The sequence below is a fragment of the Balearica regulorum genome, chromosome 27, assembly GCF_011004875.1.
Source record: "Balearica regulorum gibbericeps isolate bBalReg1 chromosome 27, bBalReg1.pri, whole genome shotgun sequence".
Lineage (NCBI taxonomy): Eukaryota > Metazoa > Chordata > Aves > Gruiformes > Gruidae > Balearica > Balearica regulorum.
In genome coordinates, this window is record NC_046210.1 from 2,814,441 (window position 1) to 2,834,050 (window position 19,610).

General features: G+C 38.6%; 1 protein-coding gene across 6 annotated transcripts in view; it reads right to left on the reverse strand.

The window, feature by feature from the left end:
• UNC5D (unc-5 netrin receptor D) overlaps positions 1 to 19,610 on the reverse strand; it is a 229,631-nt gene that overhangs the window by 87,798 nt on the left and 122,223 nt on the right. The gene's annotated exons all lie outside the window — the stretch shown is intronic.

The following is a 19,610-nucleotide window of genomic DNA, read 5'->3' on the forward strand; positions in this document are numbered from 1 at the left end:
CTGTCAGGATTTGCTTTGCAAGGAATTTGACGCACATACACAACACACACAAAGTCAAATAATTTAAATGTAAGAACTGCCATGTGAATTGACAGAAAAGAAGCATCAGACTCAGCAGAAAACCGCACCATCACTATTGCTAATTTTGTAGATGGGGAACTGAGGCACAGAAAGATTAAATGAGCCACCTAAGGTCATACAGAAAGTCTGTGGAAGGAGTAGAAACTAAACCTTATTCTCTCGAGTGACAGCCCAGTGCCTTAACTACCAAATCTTCCTTTCTTTCACTGAATTTAATTTCCTTTAGACAGTTGCTGCAGATTTAACAGGGATCAGAGCGTTAACCACAGAGAAATATATTGATATGACCAGCATTACTGTAGCACTCCAACAGTGGAATAAGCAAACTGTGATTTCATCCCCATTTAGAGGAATTTTTCAATACACTTTTACACTGTTCCCATTTACTACAGCCCCTTTAAGGTGATATAAAAGTGGAAAAGTGGCTTCTGTAAGGCCAGAAACTGCAAGATAGCGAGCTTTCTCAGCTGATATCACAGACAGTAGGGTCCAAGAGCATTTGTTCAGCAATGTATAACCTGGGTGTCTTATTTTCTGAATTCCTGTGCTTGGACATGAACGCAGAAGCGCTGGAATACAAGCTTTTCCTTTACTACAGCTCTTCTAGTTGAGTCAAATCCTAGTTGCTGCTGTTGAAACCCGGAAATTTCCATTGATTTTTAGCAATGCTGGGATTTATTTCAGTAGTTTGTCAGTTTTGTGAGAAAATCCAGACAACAGCAACAAAAATAAGACAGAAGGGATCAATTTATGAAGGAAGATTAGAAAGTACTGAATACATACAGCGTACCCAAATGATAACAGAGGAGGACATAGTCTATATGCAGATGAAGGGAACACAGTATCAGAGAAAGAGCAATAGCTGCGGGGAATATGTATGTGATTTAACCAAAACCAATGAAATTATGTTAGAGGAAAGGTAAGTCAAGATGATATGAAGTAACTCTAAAAACCTTCACAGGTCTAGCAGATTACGGAATAATGAGAACACACTTTGTCTTTATTTCTATTAAAAATAGGTATCTCTCACTTAGCACTCAGTATATCTGTGTGTGCAAATATACACTGTGTATGTGCTGTGAGATGATTATGATTTTCAAATGAGCTCAATGTTTTAAACTACATTCACAGTGTACTTTATAAAATATTATCATAATTTTTTGCGTTTTACTACTGAACATTTATGCCAATTTCCATCTTGTCAATCTCCAGTAATACTGCGTCCCTGCAGGCTTTATTAAATCCATGCTTTACAGGAAATAACAAAAATGTCATTATAAGATTTTGGAGAGGCTTGGAAATCCCATGCTCCCATCAATGCTTTGAGTGCTTCATAAGGCAGCAACACGCTTGCATTGAGGAAGAACGACAGACAGATTTATAAGGATCATTCAGCTAGAGAACTTGGAATCACCCATTGTTGCTATTCAGGGTAAGACACAAAGGATGAAATCCCAGCCCCACTGGAATTAAGGGCACAATTCTCCTCGCAAGCGGCACCCGGATCTAATGACGTGGCTTTACGTTCCTGTTAAGTGTTACTGATGAGCACCTGAAAACAAACAGGTTCTACACCTCTTGTGGGATTGCCACGCTTCCGTCCAGCTTGCCTCACCAACAGATAAATTGAGTGAAGCACAAAATACTTTATGCTATCACCAGCAGAGTGGTTGGGGGCTGTGGAAGTGGCTCTTTCCTAAAGAAAACATTTAACGTAAAGAGTTAAGGTGCATCTTTTCGCTGAAATGGAACTGGCGCTACCTTAAGTGCCCTTCAGAATCAAACTAACCAAGATCACAGTACACAAAAGGAGGAATGCTTTTCTATATCCTATCCCCAAGAGGCTCACAGAGAGATATTACAATATTTTTGCATGCTGTACAAATGTCACTGCTTGAATTCACCGTTGTACAACATTTTATAATCCAGATGAAGTCAGCATTTGGCCAGAATTTACTTCACTGAGTACAAGTTCAGGCAACTGTTAGCAGACGTAAGCAAAGCAACTCATTACCCCATCCTGTGCGAGGTCAGGCTGGAGGACAACTCTGTGCCTCTAAGAAAATTCACAAAGGATTTGCATTCCTTGCTTTTTGTTTATGGAGATGTTACTTTTCTCCGTATGGCTACCTAATCAGACAGGGACGTCAATGACACCCATTTAATGTGTTGCAATACCTAGAAGTTTTGTATCATAAATATTTAGTGGGATTTATGATACACAAGACTTTACTGGTCCCTTTATCATGCTTAAACAGAAGAGTCACACAGCAGTATTTCAGATACGTTAAAATAAATACCCTTCTGCATTTAACCGTTGCACTCTAACCCTAACTAAGATGACACTTCCTGCCACACACGCTAAAAAAAAACGTTTGATGATTAGACAAGTCGCAGTGTCTACAGCTCCCCGGGACTGGAACAGGTATGATCAACTCTGAGTAAGTGCTACTGTTTACTTAACCACAGCTACAACAGGAAACCTACCAGTGAACTGAGCATGCATGCTCATGTCCGTTTTTAACAGTCTGCTGATGCCAAGAGTGAAGTTAGATTAACAAATGAGGTATATTCTTCATTCACTTTCAAAAGCCACCCTTTACTTCTTTTCTTCATCCATCCTGCTGCTTCTACTAGCCAGGACTTTCTAGCCTTGGAGCCTATCCAGCTTTTACCCCAAAGCTCTATGTTCTTACCAATCCATGAAGCAAAGTTTGCCTTGCTAAAGAAAGGCTAGACTCGTAGAGAACTTCTCTCAGCGAGGGCTCTCAGAGTGCCTTACAAGTCTTTTAAAACCACGGAATAATCTTTGCTTTAGCAGAAATATCCTTGTTTCACACACTACCTTCTCAAACATCTACACAGCAAATAAATGCATTAAAAAACAATCAACATTGATCTCTGAAACTTTCCTTTTTAAAGACCATAGTACACTAATTAGAAAAAAATTAGCACTTGTACTGGCTGTCCACCACGAGATACTCATGCATTGACAGTCATCTGAATCAGTGGTGTTCGGTGGTTACCTTAAATTTCTTCAGTAACAAACGCGAAGACATACTTTCTCTTCTGGTATTGCCTATCAGATCAACTGACTCCATACATGCATGCAGGCATGACAGACCTGAGAAACTCAAATTTTCTTGTTCTAGGAGATACTACTCTGATTCCGCTAGTTGGTATGTTGCAGCAAACCTGAAAGAACTCCTTCCAGTACCCTGAAGTTCTTTCAACCACACCCTAGTATCAATAAAATTTGAATTTGCTACATCTTTCTCCCTGTATTTTTGCAACTGTTCGACGGTGACTTCTGACATACTGGTGTCACTCTGTACTACCACTTTTTCAAGTGGATGGGCCATTTCCTCAAGACCACAGCAACAACTCGTCTCTTGATTTCAAATTGCACTGTCCAGCCCACTGCTCATCTCGATGCTATATGAATCAGAGGTCACGCAACAGACTCGTACAAGTGTTGTTGTGTGAACAAAGAGACTAAAGAAAGGATTATTTGGCCCAAAATATCATTTTATATTCAAGTCCTAAGCAATTTGGCTACTGTGATCAATAGCAAAGCAAGATTAGACAAAATATTATGAGGCATTTCAACTCTCTCTAAAAACAATCTAGAAGTACTTAGCTGAAACAGGAAGATGTATTGAGCCAGGCAAATCTGTATCACACAACTCGGCTCCCTCACCAATCACTGGAACCGAACGCAATTCACTGTTTGAGAAGTATGCTTCTGGGAGGTACACTACAGAATCTGAGTGTTCCAGAATATTAAATAAGGACACTGTATTTATGTCTCTGAGTATACACACACAATTAAATATGTAAATAACAGGAGCTGTCACAGAGCTTAATCACATCAGTGCTAATTAGATAAACTGTAGGAAGATAATGCCTAGACTGATGGTCTGACAGTCTAAGAACCAGATACTGCCCATTCTTAATCAGGTAGAACAAATCCCAGGGTCAAGTCCTAAAACGTGTTATTTAGAAGGCTATTATTGATGTTATATAAATACACATGCATTGCAGGATAAATAATATGTTAGCTGAGATAACTACAGTAGCTGCTGACCAAAGCAAAGCCTTTCCTAAAGAGCACTTAATACTTGGATTTTTTAACTTAATGCAACTCTCTTCTGTGCATCATCTTTTTTGTACCCTAACTCATATTCAAATCCATCTGAAAGCCTACTGGAACTTTGTAAGGGTTTTGATTTCAAATTATTATCATTTTTCATTTATAACTGTCAGTTTTCAAGATTCAGGCCATTCATAGTTACAGAAAAATGGCTGGTTTAATGCAACAGTGAATGACAGAAGACCAAACTATCAAAAACAATTCTTATATTTTTCATTCCTGGAAAATTACCTTTCAGGAAGTGCTTTGTGTTTTATGTTCTGCACACTAGTCCAAGAGGGACTTTAAATCTTTTTATGACAATAATAGAAACAAAAAAGGGGGGGGGAGAAAAAAGTTAGGAACAAACACTAAATTCTTCTATGAAACAAATATACTGCTGTTAGTTGTCAGATCACATCAGAAAATCTTGATAGCAGCAGCCACAAATCCTTCAGCATTCCAAAACTGATTAGGATATAATTTAGATGTTAAAGTCAGATTTTAAAACAATGAAAAATCAGGAACTCTAAACTTTTTTTTTTTTTAAAATTAAGAATTATTTAAAATAAGTAAGTAGCATTACTTTCTATATTAAAAAAATAATAATAATACTGTTAGAAGTGTCCCAAACAAACCAAGTAACTTTCTGGGTAGAAATCTGAATAATCCCTTTGTAACAATCATCCTCAGAAGACAACTACATCCTCTAATGCTACCCCATCATGGAAGATTCCATTATTATCACCACCACTTTCAGATTATAAAACCCAGTATAAGTTGAAGTACTCTCTTTCTCTCTCCATCTCCTCCCCCCATCCCTGCAAAAAAGAAAACAGAGGTGTCTAAGGGCTAGAAGCACAGACACAAAGACTTCTCATAAGTCTCTAAACACAGTCCTTGTTATATTTTGGTGGTACAAGAAAAAGAAAGGTCTAGGCAAAGTAACAAACGTTCAGCCTGGAGAAGAGAAGGCTCCAGGGAGACCTCATAGCACCTTCCAGTCCATAAAGGGGCTCCAGGAAGGCTGGTGAGGGACTGTTGACAAGGGCAGGGAGTGACAGGACAAGAGGGAATGGCCTTTAGCTGAAGGAGGGGAGATTTAGATGAGATGTGAGGCAGAAATCCTTCCCTGTGAGGGTGCTGAGGCCCTGGCACAGGTTGCCCAGAGAAGCTGTGGCTGCCCCTGGCTCCCTGGCAGTGTTCAAGGCCAGGTTGGATGGGGCTTTGGGCAACCTGGGCTAGTGCAGGGTGTCCCTGCCCATGGCAGGGGGTGGGACTGGATGGGCTTTGATGTCCCTTCCAACCCAAACCAGTCTGGGATTCTATGATTATTTTCCTACCTTAGTTTCCTGCCACTCTAATTAAGCATTCCTAAGATCAGAGGATCCCTGCCTTCCTTTTTTGTTTTGTTTTGTTTAGTAGGATAGTGCTTTCTATTTTCTGTAACTGTGCTGAAAACCATTTCTTTCCTTTATTAGCTGTGCCCACAGGGCAGAAGAGCCATTCTAACACAAAAGGATTCCCTCTAACTTCCTTGTCTTGCTTAAAAGTTCCTCCCCCTACGCTTCCTTTTTCCAAGTCCCCTGAATTTATAAATCTTGGCATTTGCATTTGGTTTCTTTATTAGGCTTCTAGATATTTTCTGCACTCCAAGCCAACTTCCCTGTGGGCAATTTAGGGAGAAAACAAAACAAAACAAAACAAGCCTCTTCCCAGTGTAAACTTGCCAACCATTCCTTTTGGACCGGTCCGTTCACTAGTTGAAAGACAATCAGTGATGCGCAGAGTTCTAGACACTCGCTTTCTTCCCTTTCCATATATCTGATGCTGCTGATTCCTGTCGAACTTCGAACCACCCGCAGTCATTATTTTCTACAAAACCAAATAACGCCGTCTTCTACACATATGCTTATTTTTACAGGAAAGTCGGAAGATGAAAAAAATAATATTACAGAATACATAACTTCCTCATGTGTGGAATGGTTTTCATAATGAAATTCAAGTCATTGTTCAGTCAGAAAAGCAACTCAGTGAGATTTGTCTACATTCTTTTAATCAGATGACCCTGTCCCATATGCAACAATGTGGGTTTTTTGGCAGTCACTCAGATATTGATGGAAATATGAGATTTTGTTGCCTACATTGAATCCTTTAATACCTTTGTTATTTCCTCTAGTACACGGATTTAGTAAAGCCTATAGGGACATGGTATTTAGCAAAGATTGACAATACCAGAACAGTGAGAATGGTCAATAATAAACCACGCATGCTGATGAGCTGCACTGCATAATTTGTTCTTTAAACTCTATACATTGAAGGGGAATCCAGTTATTACTTATTCAGCACTCCTGGTAAATGACACAGAACTGCTTAATTGGTACGACTCCTCCTGGGCAGCCATTTCCATTTGCTCGCCAAACCTGCATCAATAGATGATACAGATTTGTGGACCAGCAAAGTGGCACTAACTGACGTTCTGTTCCAGACTCTGCGATCTCAGAGTCGGTGTTTCCTGCTTGTCCTCCTTCAGTATATTCCCTACAGAATGTATTTAGGTACGTGAACCATGTTATAAGAAACTGGACAATATTAGAAGGAAGCTTCTCCGCATGTGAAAGCTACGGAATTAAGAACCGTTCTTAATGTGACTTCTGTGCCTAGCCAAAGGTTAGAGGATAGCTGAAACACCTTCAGGCTCATAGGACAGGCAATTGGAACTGAAGCATGTACATATATCGTAAATATTTAGGGTCGTTTTTCTTTCTCCTCAGAGATGTTTGTTCACTTCTCATTTCAGTAGGGCCTGAAATCATAATTAGGTTGCCAAGACAATATCCCATGAGTATAAGATAATAATAAAATATCAAAGAGGAAAAACATAAAGATGTCACTGATGTTTGAACTGAAATGACTTTCTGATATGAAAACAAAACAAAACAATGTCAGTGCAAGTCTGCAGAGACAACGATACAACAGTAATGCAAAAATGTCAGTGCCGATACAAGTCTACATTTGCAATTTCCGCTATAGACGACAGCACAATGCCGGTGGAAATCAATGTGATTTCTGTAAAAGCACCTGCCACCCACCTACTCCTCTCTAATCTGCTCATTGGCACAGGGTCTGCCTGAGCAGTGAGTATTGCACATGAAGGGAAATCTTCCAGAGGAAGACCTAAGAATTCAGACAAATTTCTCATCCTAACACTTCAGTATACGACAATGGAAACTTCCCATCGCAATGTGACAACTGCCCACCAGGCCTTCACTAAGGAATAATGCTTAATGAACCAAACACAAAAATAATTACCAGTTATACCCGAGATACACATGAGCTAAGAGTATTGGGGCTCACTGAGGGCTCACTGGGACGCCAAGGCAGAGACAACTGGGGAACTGTCAAGCACATGAATTTGCTTTTGAATAAAAAAGAGCTTTGAAAGTAGCAGACATCAAAATAATGTATATTTGTACTCGTTCTCTCTGGTTTTGTGTTTTTGTGAAACCTGTAGTATTCAGGATTATGAAACAAAAGTAAGATAACCTAAAAATCAGAGAAATTCAAACCCAGAATCATCTTCCATGATGGATTTTGCTTTATTGAAAAAAAAAAAAAAAAAGAAAAAAGAAAAAGAAAGAAAGCAAGCAAGCAAGCAAGCAAGCAAGCAGGCAGGCTAATATCACAGTGAAGATTCTAAGCTGGTAAAATCATATTACAGTTAAATTATTTCTACTCAGTTTCCAGAATGGACTGAACCTCATAGCAAAACCATGGCTTAAGGGTTAAGCAGCTACCAAAAAGGCTTGTGAGGAAAAACTTCTCTTTTTGATGATGTTTGTATACCCAGGAGTATGGAAGACTAATAACACAAAAATTATCAGTTTCAGAGCATTCTGCAAAGCAGAGAGAATTTTAAATGCAACCAAATAATACAGCTTTTTTTCTTTTCTTTTTTTTTTTTTTTCCCTTTCTTTTTCCTTTGGATATTCATCCACCCTACAAGGAGAGAGCATTTCTCCTGCTTTTAAGTTACACATCTGAGGTAGCTGCCACTTGCGCTTTTCAGATACTCTCTTAAAAACTGACATCTCATCGGATGCCATCTTGTGGAGAAGTTGAAGTAAAAGCTGCAATCAATGGATCCCTCCCAATTCCTCGTGCTGCGCTGATGAAATCTGCTACACTGTGAGGGTCTGAGACCTCTCAGGGCTTGAAAACACACATCTCAGGCACTTTAGGATAGGTGTTCCTTTGAACAAAAGGGAGCACCGGTGGGAAATCAAGGATCGCTTAAAAACATACCATACAGCCACGATCTTTTCTTATTTCGCATCTCAGCAGACAAGGTCTCCTAAATTCTCAGCACATGTTGAAAGTCACAAGTGCTATATATACATCTCAGCAAGCCAACTTTTGATATCAGTATATTAGTTTCATCAGACCCTCTTGCTTCCTATGGATATAAAGTATAAACTTCCAGCAGCTGTACCATAATCCTTCTCATCAAATATTTGGGCGACAGGTGGAAAATTGTTCTGCCAGCTGAGGAAGACAAAATCCATTCCTTCTGGCAATTTTCTGCAATGAAAACTCCAAAAAAATGAATGTGCAATAAGTTGTGGAAATAAATCTAAAATATTATCACACAAAAGCAGTGTGCTCAGAATCTTTAGCTGCAAACTAACCCTGCTTATCTGAATTTTAAAGAATCTCATTTCTTCTTCTGTGTGCATAGGACTAGATATTAAGCTGGATGCTTCTACTTGAAACTATTAGTTATACACCTGGTTTTTCCATTTTGCTTTGCTTTGAAATGCACTGTGGCTGCTTTGATCATTACTTTTTTTTTTTTTTTTGCATGCATCAAGGAAGTCTGACAACAAATCTGGGAAGTGCATGTTATCAATTTCATTTTACAGAAGGGTAAGCAGTCAGTCTCAAAATGGACTATGTGAGTAAGAGCAAGCCATGAAACCAGGAACCAAATGCCACGAGAGCTGTGTTCCAGTACTTGGTAACGCCATGCTAAGCTGCATGCCCCAGTCCTCTGTTATTTAGAAAGCTTTGGATGTCATTGTCTCCAGCTTATTAGCAGGAAAGGAGAGTGAAAGTCAATATATAATCCTGGAAATAAGTTGTCTTAATAGGATTAAAAATCAAGACAACTGTGAAGTATAATAACCATACTTTTAAGTGACTGTTTGTCAAATCACTTTAACAGTCCTTTCCTACCTAACTAACTTTATGTCTACGAAGCCGTAGAAGGTTAAATGCTTTTTCAACAGCGATCCAGCAGACATGGAAGAGAAAGGCCCAGCATACAAAAGGCTACCCACAGACCCACAACTGAGGAGTGGAGCTGTCTGGAGAATGACAGAATGACCTGCCACAGCTGTAAGCAACTGAGTGAGCCTACTTCAATAACTCACTGCTCCTTGGCCAAAAACCATGATAGCTAACCAAGTGCACGCTATTTGTCCATTAAAAGGCAAGTCAACGTGTTAGTCTGAATCAGCTATTCTTCTCACTGACAAGGAGCACGCGTGCGGTCCCTTAACTGTAACTGAGCAGAAAAGCTCTACTTACCTAAAACATTCTCATTTCTTGTATTACTCTGAACAAACTCTTTTTCCCCCCACTTTACACCAAATAGCAGCAACAACATTAGCATTGAAATGTCTTCTCACACAGAATCCATTTGAGAAAGACACTACGATGTCAACAAAATGTTGCTGTGACTATACTCTCTAAGACTATAAAGTACAATTCCTTCAGTGAGCAGGACTTCTTCCACAGAAAGGATTTTTATGCTAATACGAGCAAGACCATTTTCTCAATCCACATTTATTCCATCTTCCTTCCCTTTTAATATCTTATGAGCTTTAGCTAAGGGCTGTATGCTTGCCTTAAAACTCATAGGTCTCGTTTAATCTCTGCGCATATGGCAGGAAGCACAATTCAGTTACATATATTTAGTCCTATAAAATGGAATAAAGTTTATAAGCATCACACCTTTATCCAGAATTCTAGCCTTAATTCTTTTCTGACTCGTTATCAAACAACTCAAGTAAAAAGTGCTCCTGCAGCTCTACGCAGGGCTACACTTTCAGATGTTTAGGTGACTAAGACAAAACTGATACCACTTCTCCAACTGATCACACCACCTATACAGGTTACGAATGAAAGCAGTCAGCTTTCACTATCTCCACCTATTCTTAACCCCGACCAGAAATGATCAGCTCCCTTCATACTGCCAAGTCCCAGTGGGATTAGCGAGCAGCCTCAGCAGAGCAACCAAGGGATGGATGGTACGCGGAGACCAGCTCCCATTCATACAGCTTGAATGGGTTCTTTCTATAAAAAGGAAAAAATGGAGAAGGAAAAAAGAGCCCTTTTCACTACCACTGTCCCTCTAGAATTTAGTATTTGGCTGACGCTGTTGTGCCCTCTCTTCGGCCATTTCATGAGAAACAGTTCAATGAAATTCATAAAAGTAACTTTTCATAAACCACATTGTTAATGGGTTGCAGGAGGGTAGGGCATTTATTTTCACCAATGAGGATTAATATGTTCATAAAACATTAGTGGTCTTTTCTATGCCAACAGAGATAAATGTGTTATCCTATTGTAATCCCTTATGTATTCTAAATCTATCTATATCTAAGTTATACATATTTATAAAAATGATATATTGCATTTATTAAATATTAAGTGAATTACAAACTTGAAGAATCGTTCATACATTCATACATTTATTTAACATCTAGATCTTTTTCTTTAAGCAGTATGCAAGGAATATAAATCTTTAAAGGCCAAAAGATTCTCCAGCATTCTAAATAGATCAATCTGTAACAAAAAGTCTTCCAGCACGCAATGTGCTAAGAGTACGAAACTAGAAGAAAAAAAACAACTTTAAAAATCCTATGAGAAAATATGTGGTAATACCAGACTTGTACATGTAAAGAGAATCAAATGGATGAGGACAATGATTGCATTTTTAGCTAACAAACAGGACTGCAAAGACCAAGGCCTCAATAGATTATTGAATGACCTCAAAACAACTCTAGAATTTGCAATATGTATCAAATATCTGCCATCACACGCTGACTACACAGAGTTTGTCTTAAATGGCAAATAGAATTAGTCACACAAATTTTAACAATGGTTTCCTAGAAATATGTCATAATTATCCGGTGGTTGTAGGGAGAGAAGGGGAAGCTTCACCATCTCACTGAGCAGCTACAAATTCCAGATGGTGTAATAAGACCACCAGATGTGTCACCTTTGGGGTTCATCACCTTTGGGATCAACAAATTGCCTTGAAGATTCAAGCCTTGTTGTTGCCTAGGATACTTGGCCTGTTTAAGGTGACAAGAAATGAACTCTGAATAAATTAACCAGTATCGTTTCGCCAACTGATGTTCCATGCGCCTCAAAGGGCTGCCAGCTATAATGGTTGCCATTAAAAAGTCAAATATTTACTTACAATTTCTACACTATGGAACGGGTCTTGCAGGCAGCTGGAGAAAGTCACTGCTACAATTTAGCACAGAAGCACAAGATAAAGGAGATATAAATGAAAGGGAAGGCTTCTTGGGAGTGCTCTGCTTGGATTTTCTGTGTATTTAGATCATATCTCACATTTAGATTGAAAGCTGTATGCATATTTCTTTAGTAGGCTGGTCTTTGGCACACAAAGGCAAATAAACTGTCTTGCTAAAGTCTAAATTTAAGGATTTTTTTTTTAACCAAATGACATTTTTAGAACTTTTAAATTAAATTTTCAGTTTACATATTAAAAAGTAGCTTTGAACTTCAAGTGCCTATGACCCAGAAAGGGAATGAATTAGTCCCAAACTAGAGCAAGGCTAAAATGCTCATTTTGATCCTCAACAATGAAGGAAAAATAGTGGATTTCTTCCATCTGTGAGAATATTAGGAAAAAAAACCCCAATTATTATTTTACTAATGATACTAGTAGTGCAGCAAATAAAATATGTAAGTGCTTTGATTCCTTTCAAGTATAACAAATAATTCACCAACAGAAAGTGAATTATCTCAGGATAAAGTTAATGTGCTTATTAATGTAAAAGTCAAGGGGAAATGATCATAATGTAACTTGTTTTTAAATATCACCAACTCATTTCTATTAGGACCTAGTAATTTGCGGAATATATTTGAGCCCAAATCTAATCAGGTAGACACTAACAGCTTTAATCTGCTTGCCCTTCTTACATGTTCCAACCCCCAAAGACTGAAATCTGCTTTGAAATTATGAGGATGGGGTTCTTCAGCTGCTAGTACTCCTTGACAGATACTCCACCTCGATTACCCTCCCTTGATTGACAAGACTGTAATTATCATCTGGATCAGCTGCACTGCGATATACCAACAAGAGTAACTTCCATGGGAAAAACTAACCTGAAGTAAACTAAAAACTCCAATTTGTCCACAAACGATGAGCATAAACTAGGATTTCTCCCAAGTCCAATTACCAACTTAATGTATCTGCTTGTCAAGCCCTGGGCCAAAATACAGTACCTGCTGATGCAAGTACTTCTAGCTCAGCAACAAAGCAATAATAAATATAACGAATTCATACCCAGTTCATAATAGTTGCACCTGTGGTACAATGCTTATTCTTAGCTACAGCAGCATTTTATTTACTGAATGAGCTCTTTCCTCCAACTTAATTCACAAATCAATTGCCATTATTAAGGCTAAAAGCTTTGATGTGCCCAACTACCAATTCAACTGCTGGAGGAGATGCTTACTGCACAGCTATTCACATTCTGCTTCAAACCGGACTACAGACAAGTTTTTGTTTTGTTTGCAAGTAATAAGGCTGCTGTACAACTGCTGATAAAGCATTAAAAAAGAGGGGGCAAAAATAACCCACACATATGCCAAACTGCTCTTCTCTTAAAACTACTGCAGCATCAAAGCTGTTCTGCAGACAAGTGTCAGTTTAATTTCTTTTGTAAATGTTGAAGGGGAAACCCCCTCCACCTTTCTTCCTCCACGACCACATGATAATGCACACAATTCTTGACAACGGATGTTGCATAACAAAGCACATCAACGTTCTTCTCGGCTGCCAGCATAGGAAAGACAGGCAGTACTTGTTTAATGCTATGCTCATCACCTCAGCAGAAACTCTCCCCAGCCTGCCCATTTAAACTCCTCAAATCTCTGCATTCCATTAAGAAAGGTATCAATGAACTGATGTTCTCAAATGCTGAGGGCACGTGAGTGGATTGGAGCCGAGAACAGAAAGTAGTATACAACACCTCTGAAAGAGAAAAACAGAAAGATCAGGGAATCCTGATTTGTCCACAGGCAGATATTTGCATGAATAAGGCATGATTTGTCTTCAGCTGCAAGGCATCTCAAGACAGTTTCTAAATATGCAAACATTAACAGCAAGTCTTCTTATTTCTAAATTCAGACAAAAATAATGTTCTTTTAGAGAAAATGTATGGAGATCCCACTTGAGATTTTCAAAGTATTCTATAATTGGATGTTTTCATATTAGAAGTTTCATATTAATAAATATTATCTCCTATTCCTTTGAGAAAGGGAATAAAACCCCCAATGTTTATGCTGAACCAAAGTTTTAAAGCTAGTTTCTTCTCCTGTACTTAATATTTAGATAAAACCTGTACTAATACAATGAGAAAAGCCTTGAAAAAAGGCAAATTGGTTCAATGTAAGTTGCTACGAAGCCAAGCTCAAACCTACTTAGTCAAAAGGCTCATTCTAGAACTTGTTTGCCTTAAGATTAGTTAAGTTGCACCACTGTGGGGGCAATGCCTGGTTTGGCATTAAAACCCCGCAAGATCTTGGTTTGATCCCAAGTAACACAAGGCAGCCATCCGAACCCCACACGGATTTTGATATATGTAGAGGAGTTGTGATAACTACAGATAAGACAACAAAGATCCTGAGTGGCATGCAGAGAGTGACGTAAACATATCGACCTTCTTCTGCTCGAAAATAGCTCTGATGCCTACACGCACTACTAATATCAGCTAAAATATTGTTCCCATTTGAAAAGCTGGCATTTTTCATTTATATTCTTCTTTTGCCTTGCACAGTAACCTTGCTGTGAATCAAACTCAAATATCAGTCACTATCATAAGGAAATTATAAGATGGAAAAAAGTGAGTATGGTATTTAAATCATTAATATCTGAACAGACAATAGCACAATTCCAAATACAAAAGGAACTTCGCCTCCCACACATTCCCTTTTTTAGCCATAGCCAATTACCAAATACACGAGTAATGTGGAACAAAACATGAATCACAGGGCTTCTTTGGGTTTATTTAAAGGCATTTCTTTTATAAAGGTATAAAGTAAATTGAAACCAGGACCTGACCTGAGACGAAACAGATACAATGACTTTTCTGCCAAGTAAAATACATAGCAAGGGATAGAAATAAGAGGAGGTCCTACTTCTTTCCTAGCATGTGCAAACAGCTCTCTCCAGCTCCTCCTTCGCTAGCATAACCTCTCATAGTCCACTGTGTCCAAAGTTATAGTTATACTTACATGCAGTTATTCCATCTTTTGTTAAAATTCCTGTGGTACTCACTAAATAAGCCAATCTGTCACCCTTAATAATTCATCCCAAGAAAGTAAAAAAGCATTTCTCTCCAGAAGTCCTACAAAATTCCCTAAAACATATTAATAAGCACAGAGTCTTCAGTGCACAAAGTGGTCACTAGCAAACATGCACCCTTTATTTTCCTAGTCATATTGCCATTAAATAACAAATATGTTCCTAGCAGTGACAAATACAACTTCCAGAAGAAATGGATTAAAAAGAGAAGAGGAGGATTCCCTGTATTAACTCATCTGCTACTAAAAATCTCATGTTTCTCCTAATGAAGTAATGTTCATTCCTGCTATGTTCACAGAAGACAGTATTACGCCTATGATGAGATCTGGGTTCAGTTAATCTTAATTACTGAGACATTGATATAGAAATGCTCATTTGAAAAAACCATAAGCTAAGAGAGAACTACAGTTTTGCTTCTTCTAGCCTCAACTGAGAAACCTAGCTCTTAAAAGATACGTCCTTTATTTTAATGCTGATAGTTTTTGAGCCCACTGCAGTAAGGCATATATGGAAACACAACTTAGGCACACTCAGTAGCCAAGGGTAAGACATACCAGTGTAATTCTCATCAACTGAGTCTTAAATCCCTAATGACCTAATTAAAATTGGACTAAAGAATGCTGTAGTTATTTTTGCTTCTTCAGGTAACTCAAATTTATAAGAAAATAGGTAACATTAGGTATTAATATACATCATTCCAACCATAATATCCAGTGCACAATTTAGATATGAGTTTAGACGAGAAGAATACTAGATTTCCAAATTCCTATAAAATACAGAATTGCAAATCATATATTAGCTGTATTTGCAAGCACTTCCATTCCTTGTTGCACTTCAAACAAATTAAATAGAGAGATGACTTAAATTTAATGATGGCTCTTGATATTCTGAAATTTTATTTTACTGTGACTGGGGGGGGGGGAACTTTCTTTGCAGCTAAATAATATAGTTTTGGAAGCATAGATTTATAATGCTTTTTCTTACAAAAAAAAAAAAATATTTCAAAAACCATCCAGTTCATGAAGCACCCAGTATCCCTGTATCCCTCAAAATGGGAAAGATCCAATTAGTAGATATTTTCTGCATATGTACAGAGACGTGAGTCACAGAGGTTTTTAGATCTTTCTGTAAATACCAATCAAAGCAACAAGTGACATTTACATTTTCAAATATTTTAACATGTGTGTTTGCAGCAAATGAATATAATATAACAAAGGGGAAAAAAACCAACCAGTGCGATAGACACTATAGCGATCTTTGTGCTTCCACGTTAAAGGATAAGTCTGTACTGGCTATTAATTTTATATCTCTATACTTTTTCAAGGTATTGCCCTGCTTCAAATATTTTATGAAACATCCACATGACCGGCTGCACCAGCTAAATGAAACAGACACAAAGAGAAGTGGGGCACGGATGTAGTAAAATACCCCTCTTTTACGGCTGATTGGTATAACAGCACTGCAGACTGGTCGGTTCGTCATTAACCCACCTGCCACGTACTGGTCATTCTTCATCCACGGCATTGTTACCCTTGGCTGCCATGTACACAGCCCCATCCAGCCGCACAAGTACTAGAATTCCAATTCTGAAACAGCAGTTGAGATGAAAAGCCCAAAGGACAATCCAGAAGCAAACGCGCACTCGCATATTGCTGTGCTCCCTCTCCAATTAAAGACACGAACTCGCCAAGTCTGACATAACAGGGGAGGAAAGATTAGGCAACACAAGGAAAAAGAAACAACAGGAAAATTGGTCTAGAAGGAACCCTGGACACAGTTATCAGTAATGTTTCAAATTAGCACAAGAAGTTATCTACATCCAACTGTACTCATGACACTTGCTGCAAGTGAAAAACATACAATATATTTGCAAAACCAGATTGGCTTGCCATATCCGCATCTGCTGAAGCGATACATTTTCAACAACATCTGGCAGCTCCTTCTTAAGCCCCAAAGCAAATGGAACCCAATTAACCTTTAAGAGTAAAGTGGTCTTTACTCTTACTCCTTCCTGTTGACTATGCCAACTTAATCTGGAGTTGAAAGCTTGGATCCATTACACACCTTCCTCTGACTCTTACATACCTTGGACAAGAGAGAGACAAGACAGACAGCCTTTAAATTCACATGTTTCCTAACAAGGGGTAACCAGTTAATAGGTTGAAAACTAGAGGCATTAAATGGCAGGAGAATAGCTGTGTTTACTCACCTTAATAGCTCTATTTTCAAAGGATAACCTTAAATCAATCTGGGTTTTACTATTCTGCTGAAAATATCCTGTAGCTTTACCGGCCGGTTTGATTAAGCCAACACATCCGCAATGCCATAGCCTACAGTAAGCAGATGTGCTCTGCAGATTCATCATTTACTGCAAAGAGTATTTTCAACGTCAATGCCTTAGTGAATTTCAAGACACAACTCCGGCTATTTTCCTCCCCAATACAACTTAGAATTTGCAATAGATATTAGTAAAAGATCTAATCTCCATGGAATGTGTGCTATCTATACACATATATAATGAAATAAGAAAAAGCTTATGAACCATCACTTTCATACAAGATTCAAGAATCTTAAGTCTTACATATAATAACAGTGGACATTAAAAAAAAAAACCAAACAACCAACCCACACACAGAAAAGACATTACGGACAGAAAAGGAGATGCATTTATGAGACTATAATGTGTTAGCATTGCCCTCCCTTATAGGATTAATTGCTATCCTAACCTCCATGTGACTAAAATTGAAACAGTAAAATATGCCAGCACACGGTAATATTATATACATAGACCTGTGAGGCGTTTCAATTTATTTATGTTACTACAGTTCTCATAAACTGTTTTCTGCACTAGAACATGGTAAGATTTCTGTAGTGCCCTCCAGTTAATTGTTTGAACAAATAAATATTTTGCAATTCTTCTTTCATTGTTCTTCCCACAATCAGATAGCTTTTCCTAAACACTGAAAGAATTTAAGCAAAGGTATCCTACCTGAAACAGAGAGAGTAAAATCTTTTCAGTTTTATTGAGTGTGCCAATCTTTTTAAAAAGTCACTCTTCAACAGCCATCATGATCATCCACACCGGCCAGAAATGCCTGACAGATCCTCAGCCCCAGAAAGTTGAGTTACTGGGGCTGGTGACGCAAACACCTTCCTCCTCAACTCGCACAAACCGCACCATGGACTGGGCGGCTGCTCAACTCAAAGCCGCAACTGCTGAGCAACGGACCTGGCTCGGGATGGAGCAAACTCCCCTGCAAAGAGCTGGTCCTCTTCCACACCCGGACACACTTAAGGCGAATGTTTCCTCCTCTGGGCCTTAACAGAAACTGGAACCACTTTACCTGTTTGACTGGCTAATGCAAAATCAAAATATGATGCAACTATCCACCATCAGCAGAAAAGAACAATCTAAGACATTCCAGATCACCACTTTGGCAGATAGCTAGTTTAGCATCTCCTACCAAAATCAAGTTTCTGTAATAACTTGGCACAAAATATTTTCTCATTCAGCTGCTTACCAATTTCTTAAATAATTTTTCCCCCTCACACTTCCGTTTACAGTGAATCACAATCCAGGGGTGGTAACATTCAAGTGTGATTCTGACTGAGCTATCACTAACGCACCTCAGTTTCCTGTAACTTTTACTACCTGGCAGCTACTGTCCCAGTCATGAACTTAAACCTCCTGTTTATTCAGCTACCGGTGGGGGAAGAAACAAAAGAACCTGAAAACAAAGCAAAAGAGAAAAACAAACCAAAAAATCCATTTGAAAATACTCTCTCTCAAGAACCTCCTACACTAAACGCCCCTACAGCTGACAGTTTTGTGCAGCACAAAGATTAATAATTTTCAAAACCTGACATTTTCCATCTCAATCGCATGCTACTTTGTGAAAAATCTTTTCTATATCCTGCTCCATGCTGTTTTGCAAAGAGAAGGGCATTTTAGGCTTTGACTGCTTTTGTCATGTTAAAGACCTAAAAAGATTTACAGCTGTTGGCTCTGCAGCAAGTTGTTCCTGCTGCAAACATGCACTTTTGGGTGAGACTGGCAACCTAGATTTGAGCAGATTATCCATTTGCGTTAGCAACTGCATTGTCTTGTACTGAAGACTTTACACTGGCATATACACACCCGGAGGTACTGAAACTCAGCCCCCCATTTTCCCCTTCCTCCCCTCAAATCAGTTAAAGTATTCGCCAGCGTTACAGCTTACACTTGCATGAAATTCATTATTTTCAACTTTGTTTCAAGCAATTTTGCTAACTGCTGTAAATTGGAATAGGCTGCCAGAGAGGTGGTGGAGTCACCATCCCTGGAGGTGTTCAAAAAACGTGTAGAGTGGCACTTCAGAACATGGTTTAGTAGACACGGTGGTGTTGGGTTGACAGTTGGACTTGATGATCTTAGAGGTCTTTTCCAACCTTAAAGATTCTATGATTCTACTTTCTGATCTCTTACAGTGCAGAATGCTTTACAAAGGAGCCTACAGCTGGTCGCTCTTTAATGAAAGCTCTGGAATCTAGACCATTTCTGATGTTACAAATTCCTGTGTTTTGGGTAAGAAGGCACAAGCCCCCTTAGTTTCAACATTCAGAAAGTGCCAGGCCAGCATCCTGAGAGCATGCCTCATCCTCTAAGCAAGAGTAGAAGAAACTTTGGGTGGGATTCTTGGTAATTTTTAAAGGAATAATTTTGTCTCGTCTTTTTTTGGATTCCATGTAATTAGAACTCTGTCTGCTATTGCTCAATTAACGACTCATATT